This window comes from Panthera onca, chromosome E2 (assembly GCF_046562875.1).
Source record: "Panthera onca isolate mPanOnc1 chromosome E2, mPanOnc1 haplotype 2, whole genome shotgun sequence".
Lineage (NCBI taxonomy): Eukaryota > Metazoa > Chordata > Mammalia > Carnivora > Felidae > Panthera > Panthera onca.
The window spans coordinates 43,609,879-43,627,015 of record NC_138353.1 but is presented as its reverse complement, the minus strand read 5'-3'; the positions used below and the strand labels follow the sequence as shown (position 1 = coordinate 43,627,015).

Genomic DNA, 17,137 nt, shown 5'->3' with positions numbered 1-17,137 from the left:
AGCAGGAACCAAGAGCGCACCTGCAGAGAGGGGTGCCCAGAAGCAGGAGATGGATGAGCAGCCTCAGGTCTGGCGCCAGGGAGGTGCTGCCTGTGACCAAACAGCTCCCAGGAGGCCTGGACTGCTCTCCCATTTGGCTCCATCCCAGGATTTCCTGGTGCCTGCGGGCACCTGCTCCACCCTTGTAACCTTGGCTGTTGATGGTTTTATTTTCACATCAACACATCTTTGACTGAGACAGAAATTCTTAAAAAACGTATTTCATTAAAATTTACAATTCCCCTGCATGCACTGGCCCACATCAGATTCTTCCTTCCTTTTTCTTTCTTTTTTAAAATTTTTAATGTTTATTTATTTGTGAGATTGAGAGACAGAGTGCAAGCAGGGGAGGGGCCGAGAGAGAGGGAGACACAGAATCTGGAGCAGGCTCCAGGCTCTGAGCTGTCAGCACAGGGCCTGACGCGGGGTTTGAACTCGTGAATGGTGAGATCATGACCCGAGCTGAAGTCGGGTGCTTAACTGACTGAGCCACTCAAGCACCCCAGATTCTTCCTTCCTTAATACCACTTACTCATCAGTACTATACCTCCAGGAATGCAACATGCCCCCAAGAACGCCATGCATCCTGTGCTCGCTTCGGCAGCACATATACTAAAATTGGAACGATACAGAGGAGATTAGCATGGCCCCTGCGCAAGGATGACACGCAAATTCGTGAAGTATTCCATATTTAAAAAAAAAAAAAAAAGAACGCCATGCATCCTGCCTAGTCCTACCAGCCTCCTTCCGGCCACTTTGTTTCCTTGGAATCAACGGAGAAAAATGAGCAGACTGGCCTAAAAGCAAGGGCCTTGAACAGACACGGCTGTAGCTTGCAGCAGGGCTAGAATGAAGTCCCGTGGGTTTTTCTCAGCCCAGCTGCATCTGCCTGGTGGCCAGAGGAGGCGCCAGGGGCTCAGACACACAGACATCTAGACTGGTTCTGAAGGAGAAATCTTGTGCTTTGCCCGCCACTGGGACTTCACCGGTGATTTAACGGGACTCTGGAAGAGGACACAGCTGGGGTGTCCCACTGGTGTTATTTGAATCAGAAGCTCCTCTTTCGTTTTTTTCCCAGTGAAGCAGCTTCAGCAGGTGTTGAAAAGTCTGAGGCAGCCGAGGGTGAGCTGCAATAAGCAGCTTGTGTCTGGCATCTAATTTGATTTGACTTGTTTTCCTAGCCATGAGAACTTGGAGCCAGGAATAAAAAGCACAGGCTGCAGAGGTGACAGCTCCCTGCTTCATGTCCCTGCCTCTCTCAGCTGGAGGGTTCACTCTATAGCCACAAAGCTATGCATAGGGAGTATAGCCAAGGACTCATGTCAGGCACACACAGCATGGGAGATTATTTTTGATTATGTTTGAAAAGCCCCAGAAAAATTGCTTCCCCAAACTTTCCATGTTCAGGCAAGGGAGTGATTTATTAAGCATGAGTCGGGACTGGGCCAGCTCTCCTGGTCGGCTAAAATTGGTCTGGAAAATAAAGTAATTTGTGGTTGTCAGATCCTAAATTAAATGATTCAAATACTACTGTGGCTGATTAAAGGACTTTATTCAATTTCCTCTTGACCACATGCTCTTCTGTGAGGGCAAGAGATACTGTTTCTGGAAGAAATGCAATATTTGGGGACCGTCGATCTAATCTAATGGGTGGTGTTTATTAAGTATGGTCTCCCCTCCCTTTTTTGATGACAGGTAAGACTTAAGTGGGAAGAAGAAGTGACTTCCTGTTTATGAATGATCCTCCCCATGCCAGGCATCTGGGGGTAGGAGCCACTGCAATAAACCAGGCTGGGCGCCTGAGGAATTTTTAAGGACCCTGAAAAGACCTCAAGACAACAATAACAAAGGCCAAAAACTGAAACACGAGCATGAGTAAACAATAAAAAAAAATGAATCTGGGACCGTAGCAGACAGTCTAATAGTGGTGTCTGCATCACCCTGGCCACTGGCAGAAGGGACAGCTGGCTACCTTGGTGCCCTACCTTTTTGGCCCCAGTGGTTGAACCCGGATGGGACTATCCAGAGATACATGATGTGCCCTGGCATAAAATAGATGAGCTGGCTTGGGGACACAAATGAAGAACTCCAGGGCTGAGGTGGCCAGTTTCTGATACAGATGCTGAAAGGAGAAAAGAGAGAGGTCAAGGAGATGTTCAGATCAGTGACGTGGTCAGATATGAGAAAGCAGCTCAGGAAAAAGAAGCTAGGAGCCAGGGAAAGGAAACTTTAAGTAAATGGGGGACGAAGGTGCTGCTGGTGGAGAAGAGAAGAGAGCAAGCTCAGAGAGAGACTCTGTGACCCTGGGAGAGAGATGGAGATACCAGCCGGCCCTCCCCGGGCAGCCCTTATGCTAAGCTCCTTCTCTTCCAGGTTCTGCCCCAGTTTGTGCTCATCTTGAAAACAAGCTCACCCCTTCCTAAGGTCATCCAAGCAGGACTCAAAAGAACCCAGGTGGACACAAGAATCAACAGAAGTTTTCAACACTGAACCACAGGGCAGTTCACCATATAAAACATAAGCAGTTTTTAGAGAGTGATTCATCTTATCTCAAAGGGATGAAATGAGACCAAACCAGTAGGGAAAATCATGGCCTTTTGGCCACAGCAAGGAGGAGGTGGCAGGCACTGAGAAAGAATTGGGTTCACCTCCTCTGGGGCTACCTGCTCTCCCTCTGACCTTACTCTTGGGTTTCTGTCTCTGGAGGAAAGGAGACCCTGCAGACTACAGTCATGGCCTGGTCCTCCTATCCTGGGGCCAGACAGGAAGCTCACTAAGGGGACATTTCACTCAAAATCCCAGGTGCCTCTAAGATCTAGTGAGGAAGACCACAGAGACCCGTGAAGGGAACACAGAAGCGAGAGCATCTGGATCCTGCTGGGACCACTGGAAGCTGCAGATGCACTCATCCAGATTCCCTCAGGCCTCTCAGAGTCTGGGCTAAGAGTTAGATGGTTCCCCCGGTAATGAAGCTTCTCTCACCGCATTTAACAGGGCTAAATTTTGCTGTGTCCCAGCCCAGAGACCTGGAACCTGGGTCAGTTATCCCCACCCCCAAATATTAGTGGGGGCTTTCCCTTTCACTTCCCCAGATCCATCCCACCTTCTGCTGAGACCCATGGGGGATAATTGTCACACTGGGCCAGTGGCAGGGAGGTGAGTGAATACTAGGAGCAAAGACGAGCATCATCCCCACTGAATGGTTAACATGCAAGTCTTCCTCCCCAAATGTCTAGCACAGTCCTGGGCACAGGCAATGGATCACAGCAGCTGGACAGGAGCCCACCAACTCCTGTGGACTATACAGACAGTGCCTTCAGCAGTGGCTTCAGGGACCTTGCTCTCCCTAAAATGCTCTCCCCACAGATAACCACGAGCCTCCCTCCCCCACTTTCTTTAGGTCTCTGCTCAAGTGTCACCGTCTCAAAGAGAAGGATCTGATCATCTGATTTAAATATCCCTTCTTTTCCTCCTTACCCTGCTATTTTCCCCCCAAACAATTATCCCACTTGCCACAGAATATAGTTTCATGTTTATTTATTTATTTACATTGGAATGTAAGTTTAATGTTTTGTGTGTTTTGGTATCCATTCCTCTGCACACAGAATAGGACCTGGCTCACAGTAGGCATGCAGCAAATACCTGTAGAATAAATTTATTGAATGGATTGTTTTAATTTACACTTTGTTTTTTAGCCAGAATGTACATTTTTCATATATTGACAATCAGTCTAATGCAGTAAGGCCATAGACTCTGGTGTCAGGCCGCTGGGGCAGATTCCTAGCCTTGTCACTTTATGTGTGGGCTTGAGCAAGTTCTGCGCCTCAGTTTACTCATTCATAGAATGGGAGTACTCTGTCTTCCTACTAGTGTTATTGAGAGATTTAAAGGAATCGATGTATGTAATGGCTTGCAACAGATCCTGCCTATGTAAACGTCAGATTAACGTTTTATTGGGCATTTGTGTTTCATTCCAAATGTTTCTGTTCCTGTCCTTTGTCCACTTTTATGGGGGCTATTTTTCTAGCTGATGGGAGCACCCTCCTGGGTCTGGGCTGAACGCCTGCAGTCCGCACAGCCTCCAGGGGGCGCCCGGGGCCCGCGCTGCGGGGATGAGGCAACCCGTGAGTGGGCAGGGAACGGCGGCCAGAGCCGCGATCTGGGTCCCCCTGGGTTTGTCCCCATTGTCCCGAATCCTTTTCTCGCTGCCCCATCCAAGTATGGTGAGCTGGAGAGGGGCCTGGCGCTGGCGGCTGGAGCGTCGTCTGGGGACTACAGCCTTCAGAATCGATCCCACTTTTGTCCCACCTTTGTGTGGGGACCTCGAGTTTTCAAACCAATGTTACATTGTTTCTCCACCTTCCCGCCCCGCCCCTGCCCCGCGCCCTTGGGAAGCAAGCGGGGGGATGTTTGCCCTAGTGTCTCAGAAGATGCCCCCTGCCTGTTGCCTGCATCTGAGGCGGGGGGAGGGGGGGGCGGGGAGGGCAGGGGGGGCGTCTTGGTTATTTTACTATTAACACGTTTTCACGGCCGTTTCGCTGTGACCTTAGGAACTGGGGACAGAAGGCAGGGAGGGGTAGGGGCGTGGGAGGCTGCACGGTCAGAATTCCCTCCGGGGCTGGCTAGTAGGGTCGCCAAGCAGCAGCTCCATGCCCAAGCAGGGGCCTTAGATGGCAGCTCCTGGGCTGAGGGATGGAGATGATGGGGTTCAGGAGCCCTAGACAGAGTAAGAGGGATGGCCACAGCGTCCCAGCCAGAAATGAGGCCACAAAATCCTTGGGGCTGGGGACCAGAGGCCTCCGCAGGAGCAGAGGGTAGGGGAGATACAGGGCGCTCACTGTGGCCAAGGTGTCACCTAATGGCTAAGATTATCAGGTCTGGACATGGCAGCCTGGTTGTGAAAGCAAGTGGAAGGGTATCAAGGAAGTCTGTGACCTGGCCAGTGCAATGGGCTGTTCACACCATGTTAAAGTTACCCAAGATGAAGGCAGTTCTTTGAGGTGAGAAAGGGTAAACCAGGGCCCAGAGCAAGGGCTGAAAAAGGGGGGAACAGCATGCAGGAACCTCAGAGGCTGGGTGGGGTTGTTCAAGGGCACAGAAGCCATGGTCTCTGGGAGTACTGGGGGTCTGGGGAATGAGTGGCAATGCTCAGGGGGTATGGGGAAGCTTAGCAGGAGGGGTCAGGTTCCAGGCAGAAGATGGAAGGAGAGGTTGTGCATGTGTCGGTGGGAGATGGCCCGTGTTTTCCAGGGTGGGAGGAATGCAGATGGGGGCAGGTGAGGTGATACAAGACTTCTCAGGTTGGCTGGACAGGATAGGGTGACCAAGGGTACGAGGGCTGGACAGGCCCCAAGGCCTCATGTGGGGCCCTGGACAGAGACAGGGCAACAGAGGCGTCGTTCATGCCCCAGGCCTCAGCTGCTGCTTCAAAGGACCTATCTCCTATTAAGAACCCCCTGCACCACGATATATCCTTAGAGGGAGCCAGTCATGAGCTCTCAGTGCACGCCAAGGAGCCCCACACGTGCAAACACTTCCTGAAGCATTAAGTGCTTTAAAAGGCCCTCTGCCTGGCATGTCAACCCCATTAGAGGGAACATTTATCACAATGGAGGCACAAGTGGGTTGTTTGATGGTAATTGCTTTCCTAACCCATAGAGAAAATGCATCACAAACCCACCACAATTAAGTAAAATGGTCGCATTCCTCTTTTTTGATTTAGAGCTGTTTAGAAATATTAGCAACCGACTTTGTTTCCAGTTGTTGTTGTTTTTCTCAACTGAAACTTTTTTCTTTTGAATCCCATAAAATATTCTAAGTGCTCCAGGAGAGGGGAATGAAAGGGTGTTTGCATTTCCAGCTCGGCAGCCAGCCATTGCTCAAATAATACCCTCAATATGTAACCTGGGAGCTTAACATCCTCAAATATTTATAATTACACAAAAATGGCCCTAAGAAATGTTCAGCTTACTCACAGCTGGATAATTGTTGGCATCCAACGTTCACAGACTCAGAGCTGCTTCTGAAATTTCAGTGGTGTCCCTCTGCCACTCAAAGCATGCACGGTACGTGGAGTCTGTGGGCAGATCCCCAGTGGGGCAGAGAGATGGCACATAGAGGCCCTAGCTCTCCCTGGCACGTTGCAGCCTCCTCTCCTGCTAGGCCTGAGTTCCCTTCTCCTTCTCCAGAGCGTGAGGAAATGCAAACGGCACCCAGCCTCCTGGTCATGAGGAAGAGCCAGTGTGTTGTACAAACACACATACACAGGTGGACTCAATCATTCCCAACAAATCCTTCAGTCACTCGTGGATGAAGTCCCATATCTGGTGGTGTCCCATGGAGTCTCAGATGCTTGCGATAAAAGGGTGCTGTGGTCAGATGAGCATGCGACTGACTGCAAAAGCTAACCTATGCCCCTTTGGAGATGCATATCCTCTACTAATACATTTTCCCTCTCCCGTGGTCTCTCCTGCTGCTCCCTGTGCTCCATGCACATTTCCAGAAGAACATCAAGAAAAGTATTTTCCCTGCATAATTATCCGCCTCCTCCCCACCCACCTACACACATCTTTCCTGCTTTGAAGTGGCAGCTGCTCTGATTTCTTTAGGTGGACTGCACTCTGCATTTACTAGTCAGGTGGAGTTAAACTGCAGGAGCTGCCAGCCAAGGCTGGGGGCGAGGGACCCTGGCACCAGCCCTCCCCTCACCCCACCTGCCTAGACTTTTCTGTCCATATTCAGGTCTCCTTCCCACTTCTCCTGAGCTGGGGACACAAGGCTGTTGGTCCTTGGATGGGTCACTAACCAGTGCCTGCCCCTCCTTCCCCAAACCCAGACTGCCTTTCAAGGTCAAGAAACCAGATTTGAAATTCCTCTTCGGTGAGATCAGCGAGTATGCTCTCGGCTGCAGGACACAGACAACCCAATCCAAACTAAATCACACAATAAAGAGAGTGGATTGGCTCACATAACCTCAGAGTCCAGAGGTGGCCGAGGTGCCAGCCGGGGTTCAGGCAGGGTGCTGACTCCACTGCTCTGGGATTCCCTCAGGCCTGCCTAGCTCTGGCTATGGGCTTCATCCCTAGCTGAGCCACACTCAAGGCCGTAAAGAAGTCAAAGCTGTTCCAAACCCATGTCCACACTCTGACCACACGGAAGAGTCTGTGGGTCTTTCTCCCCATGATCAAGAAACCATCTTCCCAAGGACCCATCAAAAGTCCCTCCGGTCCGGTTGATCCAGATTGGGTCTGGTGTCTACCCATTGGCCAATTGCTGAGGCCAGGTGGATGGGACGTGCTGATTAGTTTCACTCTATTGAGACCTGCCTGTGTAGCTGGGGGAGGGTGGGAAGTCTAGAGGCTGCATGGGGGAAAGACGAACATTCAAATAAAGTGTGTAATATGTCATCAAAGGGAAGAAGAAATGGATGCCAGAAGGCCCACAATGGTGAACATCCACTTCCCTGGGTAACTTGTAATAAAGTCCCCTCAGCTTATCTCTCTGAGAAGCAAAGAATCGATCTCTTTCTCTGTGCACTTCAATAAAGAGCTTTCCAGGGGCGCCTGGGTGGCTCAGTCGGTTAAGCTCAGGTCACGATCTCGCGGTCCGTGAGTTCGAGCCCCGCGTCGGGCTCTGGGCCGATGGCTCAGAGCCTGGAGCCTGCTTCCGATTCTGTGTCTCCCTCTCTCTCTGCCCCTCCCCCGTTCATGCTCTGTCTCTCTCTGTCCCAAAAATAAATAAATGTTAAAAAAAAAAAAAAAAAAAAAAAAGAGCTTTCCAAAAAAGGTCCTGCCCTGTGGTCCCAACATCTAGAACACTGGCTGGCCCATCTGGTGCTCCACCAGTTAAGAGTGGAAGGAAAGGATCAAAGACAGGAAGAAAAAGGAAAGCCAACTTCCCATTTGCTTGTTGCACGTGGCTCTGGGGCTCTGGGGCTCTGGGTGAGTCGATGGACTGAGACAGCCCTGGGATCAACGGTGCTGGCTGGTTGCAGTCTAGGACCCAGAGTGACATATGCCCTCCTCCAAAGACCTCGCTTCTGAGACAGCCAGGAGAAGGAAGAGTTTTTGCCAACAGCACTATGTGGCCTGTCACGTAAGTATCCACCACCTGAGCTGCAGGGATAATTCAATGAAATTCTGGAAGCATTTATGGAACATCTACCTACGCCAAGCCCAAGAATGGGCACTGTAGAGCTCACAAGTGGACAAGGCACAGCTAGTCCATGCCCTGTGGGTGTGTAGCTTGGTGGATATGGGTCACAACAAAGCCAGGACAAAAACAATGGGAACTCCATCACCAAAGGTTGAAGGAGCCCCCTCTGCATCACCTTAGACCTCTCTCTCAACAGCAGGAATGAGCCCCTCAGTGCTCTCACACAGCTACTGGGTGTTCTAGATACTCCTTTTGTAAACATAGATTAGTGACAAACCATTCCAACCTTCATGTTTCCATCTTAGTTGCGAAGGCTTAGAGGAAAGGGTGCCTCCCCAATTTTCTTTATGAAGTTGGTACCTTGGACACAATGTCCAGTTTCTTTGAAAACTCTTCTTAGTAAGAAGAATAATTTTTTTTTCTTCAGCAAAATAGTCTCTTCCTCCAAGTTTTTGAAAAACATTTTAATCTCTATGCCCAGTTCCAGAGTGGATGGGTGTTCCATGTCAAGAGCTAACAGATGCCCCAGGTCAGGTGTTAGGGCAGCAAGATGGGATCCTGTGGCTTCCTAAAGCCAGATCCCATTTTCCCAGAAACAGGGGTGCCTGCCTGGCTCAGTCGGAAGAGTATGTGACTCTTGATCTTGGGATCAGGAGTTTCAGCCGCACACTGGGTGTAGAGATTACTAAAAAAATAAGTAACAAACTTAAAAAAATAAAAACACACAAATAAAAGTCACATGGCACTATGTAATATATGAGACGCAATGGGGACTTTTCATAATCTGCTTATGTTTTGTAGTGTGCTTTGGTTGAGAAATTTTTGAGTATGTTTGCAGTTTTGGTTGAAACTACCTGGTGGCCCTTCCCCAGCTGACTCCACTGAGGTTCCCTGAAGCCCTTGGGTCTAAAGAGGGGCACTCTTGGGGTCGGGACCCATGATTTTCAGTGAGAGTCCATGTCGGTCACGCCTCGAGGGCATTTCTTCTCCTTACTGAGCTATTCCAATTCAATCACCAGACTGAAAGGTATTCATTTACTGTGCAAGTGTTTTTTGGGTATTACCAGGTTTAAAGTCCTGTTCTAGGTACTGGGTCTGAAACTCTGGGCAGCCTGTTCCTTAGGACAGTCACACTGAAAAGGATCTCCATGTTCTCTCCCACTTTTCTCGGCCCTGTGAGGAGGTGTGCTGCAAAGACGAACGTGAGAATCAGGACATGGCCATGCGGTGACTCCCAACTTACCAACAGTATTAGTTTCATATTGCTGCTATAACAAATCAACACAAACTTAGGGGTCAAAACAAATGTATTCTCTTATGGGTCTGGAAGTCAGAAGTCCAAAATCAGTTTCACTGGGTTCAAGTCAAGGTGTCGGCAGGGCTAGTTCTTTTAGAGCCTGAGGGAAGAATCCTTGCTTTCTTGGCTTCTGATGGCCACCTGTATTCCTTGGCTTGTGGCCCCTTCCTTGGTTTCAAAGCACATCACTCCAACCTCTGCTTCTGTCATTACATCACCTTTCCAACTTCCTTCTTTGACCTTTCCTCCCTCTTCTAAAGATACTTGTGATTATTTTTAGGGCCCACCCAGATAACCCAGGATAATCTCCCCATCTCAAGGTCCTTAACTTAAATACATTTCAAAATCCCCTTTGCCATATAAGCTAACGTTCACAGGTTCTGGGGAAGGCCATTATTCATCCCACTGTACCAGCCCAGAACAAAGCTGGGTGAAATTTCTCTCTCATGCCTCATATCAGAGCATAAACTCCTGCCAGTATCTGGCTGGGTTTTACACCCTATCCAAGCAACCCCCCCCCCCCCCCCGCCTGAAAATCTAAGATTTTCCTGGGGACTTAGAGATTTTCCTGTCAGCTTTTTGGCTATGAGGTTGCCTCTGTGGCCTGGGACCCTGAGATGGCCACTTAGCTGAGCATTGCTGGCCTCCCTGGCTACTCCTAAGGCCCCACTCTGCCTTCAGGAAGGGTTTCTTCTTCTTCTTCTTTTTTTTTTTTTTAACTTTTTTTTCAATGTTTATTTGTTTTTTGAGAAACAGAGCTTGAGTAGGGAAGGGGCAGAGAGAGAGGGAGAGACAGAATTCAAAGCAGGCTCCAGGCTCAGCTGTCAGCACAGAGCTCGATGCGGAGCTCGAACCCACGAACCGTGAGATCATGACCTGGGCCAAAGTCAGATGCCCAACAGACTGAGCCACCCAGGCGCCCCGGGTTTCTTCTTCTTAGAGCCAAGAGATCTGTCCTAACAAGCCTCGTTGCCAGATGTCAGCTCTTCTAAAGTCATTCGCCTCAGAAATGACTTGTCTTTGGCCACTGCCAGGGCCTCCACTATGATCACCTGTCAGTGCTGCCACCGACCCTTCTAGCCAACAGCAGCTGCCTGCTGGGACCTCTATTATCTGTTCCCCTGCTCTTTCCTGCCTCAATGTGAGCACTTGGTCCCCATGCTGGAACCACCCAGACATCTCCATGTAGGGTGACCAACTGTCCCACTGGCCTGGGACTGAGGAATTTCCTGGGATGCAGGACTTTCATTGTTAAAACTGGGATGGTCCCAGGCAAACCGGGATGATTAATCCCCATCTCCATGTCTCAGAATCCAGAGGCCTCTCAAGCAGCCCCAGAGAGAAAAGAAGGCTCTCTGTCATCCAGTATTAGGACTAATTTCATTCCTGGCCTCAAAAGTAATCATTTCCAGGATAGTTACCTAAGCCAATTAGTCTTTTCATGGGCAACTGCCCCTCATCCTCCAGGACCCAACTAGACAATCAAATAATCTGAGAGGGGTCCAAATCCCAAAGTCTGGGGGCTCTGTCCAACCTGGGCATTACCCTCCTTGTTAAAGCTAAAATAAAACAGCCTTCCTTATCAACTGAACATTTTGCAGGCAACTCAACAGGATGTATGCAGAGGCCCCAAACAGTGAATGGCTGGGAATGACAAAGTAAAGCATATCTATTATTGAATATCTTCTGTGAGTCCGGTACTAAACTAGGGTTTGCAGGGGAGGTTGATAACCTAGGACTTAGGCCCTCAAGAACTCATAAACCCCAGATCTTGGGGGATCCCAATTATTTCCTATTGGCTTGACTTGAAATCTGGATATTGGGGTGGGTCTGACAAAGAGGGGTTGAAACCTAGATTCCAACTGCTCCAGGAGAAGAGGCAACCCTTTGCATCCCTTCAAGGAAAAGGCTTTCCTGGGGAAAATCTCATTTCTTGATGGCACACTCATTCCTGGGGCTGATGCTAACCTCAAGAAACACAAGAACATCAATTATCTTGTCATTTCCCCCCAACACGTAGGTCAAGGTTTCCTGTGAGCCAAATCAGCCCTAGCTGTAGGTAAAACGTCACCATCAATGTGCAAATGAAACTTCCAATTCAGACTTCTCCTGGGGCAGATTGTGTTGCTAGAACATGCGTGGGCTTTGCTCAACGTCAAGCAGACAAATGCATACCTGGTGCTATCTATATTCAAGGCTGCCTTACCAGGCACTGGGAGGGCATCCCTGAATAAATCTCGTAGGCTTTAGTGGGAAGAATCCCCAGCGACTCTCAAGTTCATCTCCTTTATTTGAAGGGTGAACAAACTGAGGCCCCAGAAAATAGGGAGGGATGCCCAGGAAGCCATTAGAGCAGGAGGGGGACAGAAAGGTGAACTGAGTCCTGGACTCCAGATCCCCCAGGCAACATTCCTATCAGATCAATTAATTAGGCAGGGTGCCTGGGTGGCTTATTCAGTTAAGTGCCTGCCTTCAGCTCAGGTCATGATCTCATGGTTCATGGGTTTGAGACTCGCATCGGCTCCACACTCACAAAGTGGAGCCTGTTTGGGATTCTCTCTCCCTCTCCCTCTCTGCGCCTCCCCCACTTGAACTTTTTCTCTCTGTCTCTCAAAAATTAATAAATAAACTTAAAAAGGGAGAGAGAGAGAGAGAGAGAGATAGGGGCACCTGGGTGGCTCAGGATGTTAAGCCTAGGACTCTTGATTTTGGCTCAGGTCATGATTTCACAGTTTGTGAGTTTGAGCCCTGCATTGGGCTCTGTGCTGACAGTGTGGAGCCTGCTTAGGTTTCTCTCTCTCCCTCTTTCTCTGCCCTTACCCTACTTGCACTCTGTCTCCCTCTCAAAATAAATAAATAAACTTTAAAAAATATTTTTAAAAATCGATTAATTAGGGAATATACCAATAGTATCAGCTGACTGCAATGGAACCTGGATGAACTGCTTGCACTGGGCTAGTTGCTTTCTGGGCATTATGTCATTTACCAGGGGGCCCAATTGTCCTAGTTTGTCAAGCACTGAGGGGTTTCTCTGGAAGCAACACTTCCAGTGTGAAAATGGGAAAGTCCCAAACAGCGACGAGTTGGTTACCCTACATTTAATCCTCTTAGAAACTCATGAGGGAGCCACTGTGGCTGCTTCCATTTTACAGATAAGAAAGTTGAGGTTTAGAGATGCTATGTGACTTCAGGTCTCACAGTCCGTAGGTAATAGAAGCAGCACTGAGACTCAGGAAATTCAACTCCAGAGCCCACCAGTTTAACCACTAAATTATAACTTCCTGAAAGATGGGGAATCTTGCAAATTTTGGCCTTTGACCATATGTATTTGGGAGACATTTTTTCTGGAAAGAGACTCTAAGGCACTCTTCAGGACCCCATACAGGCTGAAGAGAAGAGAAGGTATAGGGTGGTGCAACAAAGGGTCCTGCACTGGGTTTACTTCCCTCCTACGCTGAAGATAAGAAAGTGCCAGCCGTGAGATCAGGACTCAGGCACACCCCAGGATAGCATACAGAGGGTGGGAGCTAAGCAATGCTGGACCAGGTCCTGAGGAGTTGTGAAATCACCTTCCCTGGAAGTGTTTACAAAGGGGAGAGTCCCTGTTCAGCTGCTGTGACTCAAGCTTGACCTCCACAAGGTTCTGGGGATGTGATCCCTTGAGGAACCCAATTTGAAAAGGCAGAAAACAGCTCTAAGCTTGACCAGCTCAGCAAGGCCACTTCCTCTGCTGCCTGCTTTGGTCAGCAACTAGCAGGGGGTTAGGGACTCCACTAGGAAGGGCTTTCCTCATACACACATATATACATACTCCACTGGTTCATACACACCATATACGCTAATACTCACTGGGTATTGAAGTACTTTATGTGAGAGAACTCATTCATTTCTCACCATAGCCTTATGAGATAGATACTTTATTATAGCTGAGGTCACCCACGTGATAAGAATTGGCCCTGGGCTTTGAACCCAACCAGTCTGAGCCAATCACCCCTCTATCAAACACTTGGCTGCGTGCTTCTTCAGCCACTGCAGTCTCTGTGGCCTGGTTGACGATGCCTGCTCCCCTCCTGTGGGGCTCCAACGAGCACTCTGAATGTTATTCCCCCCGCTTGGTGCTTACCCTGTCTATGGAGCCCATCTGTGGGCACTACAATCATCAGCATGGTGACAGAAGTTAACATACCTGCATTAAGGATGGAAAGTGAAAGGAGAGAGAGAATGAGGCCTCCTCATGACCCACCTTTGTGTCACCCACTCCTCAGGATGAACTTAGAGAAGGCAGAACTGAGGGGCTCACAGCTACTCAGCCCTGCAGAGAATCAGGGGGTTTTCATCTGCAGGAAGTGAAGGAAAAGTCTAGCCCTGGAAAGGGAGGGCTCTCAGCCCACACCTTTCCACATCCCTGGTCCTTCCTCCCTATTTTGGCCGGGGAGCCACTAACCCACACAGCCTCCAAATAAGCATCCTACAAGCTAATGGCTCTTCCCCAGTCCCAGATACCCCCCTGAGCTCCAGACTAGCACATCCAGGCTACCATGCAGAGTTGTATAGTTTGTTTGGGGCACGAGGGTGCATGGCCAAGGGGACTGATGGAGCTGAGGTCCAGCTGTGCTCTGCTCACCAAGCCACATGCCCCGGTAGGAGGCTACATTTGCCTGGAGGAAAGGATGTCCTTCTCTCATTTGCACAAAGGCACCATATGCATCCATGGAAGCTTTGCATTTATCTATCTGGCTCCTGGACAGCTCTACTTGATATCTGACAAGCATTTCAAACACTGCATGACCCCTGATTTCTGGTCCTCTCAGTCTGCTCCACCCCAGACTTCCCCCTCTCAATGAGTAGCATCTGTGTTTACCCAGTTACTCAATCCAAAAACACTGGACTCTTCCCCTTTCATTGCCCCTCGCATCTAAACCAGCAGCCTGTCTGTCAGCTCCACCACCATCCCAGCCAGTTCCCCTGTCTTCCACAGCTCCCATCCCAGGGAAAATAGCATAGTCTTTTGCCTGGACTATTACAGTAGACACCTATCATGTCCCTCCACTGCTGCACAATCCCTCTGGGGGATTCTCCACATTTTTATGGTGCTAACATCCAAACTTCTCACAGTGGCTTATAGGTGCCTAGGCTCCACACTCAACCCCAAACCGCCAGCAGGCAGGACCTGGCCTGGGGTCATCATAAAGGAATCCTGCCCAAGAGAGCATCCTTCCAGGTGAGGAGGCAGTGAAAGAGGCTGTGGTGGGCCACAAGCAGCCACTTGAGGAGGTGAACACCATGCCAGAGAACTGTTTGGGAGTTCCTAGTGGGACAGGAGGAGAAGGATCTTTGAGGAACCCACGAAAGTGCCCAGCTGGGAAAGATCCAGAAGTTATGCATGTGCCACGGAGAAAGCCAGAATGTCAGATCCAAGATTCAGTGGAAAGAAGCCCTTTGGGGCCTCGTGCTCCTCTCCCCACCTCACTCTCCCACCTTAGTCCATCCCCAAAGACATGGACAACATAGCAGCTAGCAAATGGAGATAAGCTGGAGCAGGAAAGAAATTAGAGGCACAGTGTAACCTGCTATCCCCACTTCAGGCTTCCCATGTTGCAGAAGGGAGAGGTCTGAATAGGGTATATATTTGGTTATGTAATGGTGGCTGGAAAAGATTTTGTGTCTACCTGAGTTTTTCTAATAGAGAGAGTTGACGGAGAGGGGGTTTTCAGAAGCCAAATCCAGCTCATTCCATAATTTGCCGGCATGAAAGTTGGAGACAGAAAGTGCAAGGCATGTCCAGGAGACAAGTCACTCCATGCAACTTGTGGGATATGGAATATGCTAGGGGCATTTGGGATAGTAGTGATGAGGAGCTGGCAGGGACAGATCACATTGGTCTTATGGGTTTGGTCAAGTAATCTGAACCTTACCCTGAGGACAGAGGGAAGCCATGGCTGGTTGTAGGCAGAGAGGGCCATGATCTGATTCATGTGTGCTAAAGTTCATTCTGAGTGTGGAGAATGGACTGAGGGTCAGAAGAGAGGTCTGAAGAGGCCTGAACAAGGACAAAGATGGTGGGGCTGGCAAACGGCAGTGGACTGGTGAGAAATTAAGGAAATGAAACTGGGAGGGCATGCTATATTGGTCCTAGGGTCCCCTGCTACCCCAATGAGTCACTGAAGCCTGTGGGACGAGCTCAGTAGCTACTGCATGCCAGGCCCCAGGCTGGGTATTTCCATTTGTTCTCTCACCCAATCCTCAAATGACCCTTGAGGTACAAATCATCATCCCTACATGGCCAGTGAGAAGCCCAGTGACTTGTTGGAGGCCATACATCTGGGTAGTGAAGCAGCCCGGACTGGAATCCAAATCTGTCCCAAGGCAGGGGCACTGGCCTACACAATCCTGAGTCTGCTGACAGTTGGGAGCAGCACCTCACATGAAGGACATCGGGTGTGTCGATACAGGCAGCCAGGTACACGCTCACTGGGGCACTGAGAGGAAAAGCCAAAGTCCCAGAGAGTCACTGAGGGTCCGACCAACATGGCAGGCACCAGACATGGTGCACACTGAGAAGAACAATAAGGACAAAGGTTGTGGAGCAAAACTGAGAACTTGGCCAAGGTCCCTTCCTAAGCAGAGGAACTTGGGCTGAGAAGTTACAGGGAGAGAAGGGCTCAAATCCTACACAAGCTTATTGCCCTAACCAGGTGGAGCTATGCAGCTGGCAGCCTGCCCTGGCCTCACTGCCAGCCTGAAGGCCAAGGTCCTTCCTTTCCTGCCCCTTATGAGAGGAGAGGGTCACAGGTTACTGACTGTCATCTACTCACAAAGGGTCAGAGCAGGGTCAGGTCGGGGCTGGGCCATAGGGGACTGCCCAAGTGTCAGGCACATTTCTAAGTGATTTACACTAAACTCATTTAACCATTTCAGTGGCCCTTGGTATAAGTTACTGTCATCATCCCCATTTTATAAACAGGTAAGTGGAGGAACAAAGAAGTTCAATAATTTCCCAAGGTTATACAATATCTGGTAACTGGCCAAGCTGGGGCTTGAACCAAGGTGACCTGGCTCAAGTATAATATCTGTGTGCTTAGAGCTACTCACCACTCCCACACCCCTCCTCAGCTCTCCCCTGCCTGCATCCCTTCCCCAGCTTTCTCACAAAATGGTCCCAAATCCTTTTGCTTGAAGACCTAGGTACAGACCAGGGCTGAGTGACTTTGACCCAGCCACGCCCTCTGACTCAGACATGACCCTGGCTATCCAGTCAACCCCTAGCATCTGCCTTGCCCTGCTCAAGTGCCTCAGGCAGGAGCCTATGGATGGACCTTCCCTGTCCACTTGGTCTGAGGGGAGTCAAGCCAGACCTTTGGGGTGGAGAATGGGCATCCCGCAGGCATGCTGACCCACAGTAGGTCAGCTGGGGACCTGGGATCTAAGCCTACTGGTGTCCTTCCCACCACAGCCTTGCCATGTGCACAGACCACAGACCACAGAGACACCGAGGCCTTTGTTCCGCCCAGCTTAAAATAAGTCAGGCCTTGCTCCATAGTGAGAACTGCCAGGCCACCCTCCTAAATGGACTCATGAGCCAGGGAGATCTGTGGCTGCAACTTTGTGACCCACCGTGACCATGTTAACTCCTGCCTCTCCATGGGG

General features: G+C 49.8%; 1 non-coding gene across 1 annotated transcript; it reads left to right on the top strand.

Annotated features, from left to right (window-relative positions):
* Window positions 1–627: 627 nt before the first annotated feature.
* LOC132691400 (U6 spliceosomal RNA) lies at window positions 628–734 on the top strand. Its single transcript, XR_009615749.1, has one exon. It is a non-coding gene; the product is annotated as a U6 spliceosomal RNA (small nuclear RNA).
* The last annotated feature ends 16,403 nt before the right edge of the window (window positions 735–17,137 follow it).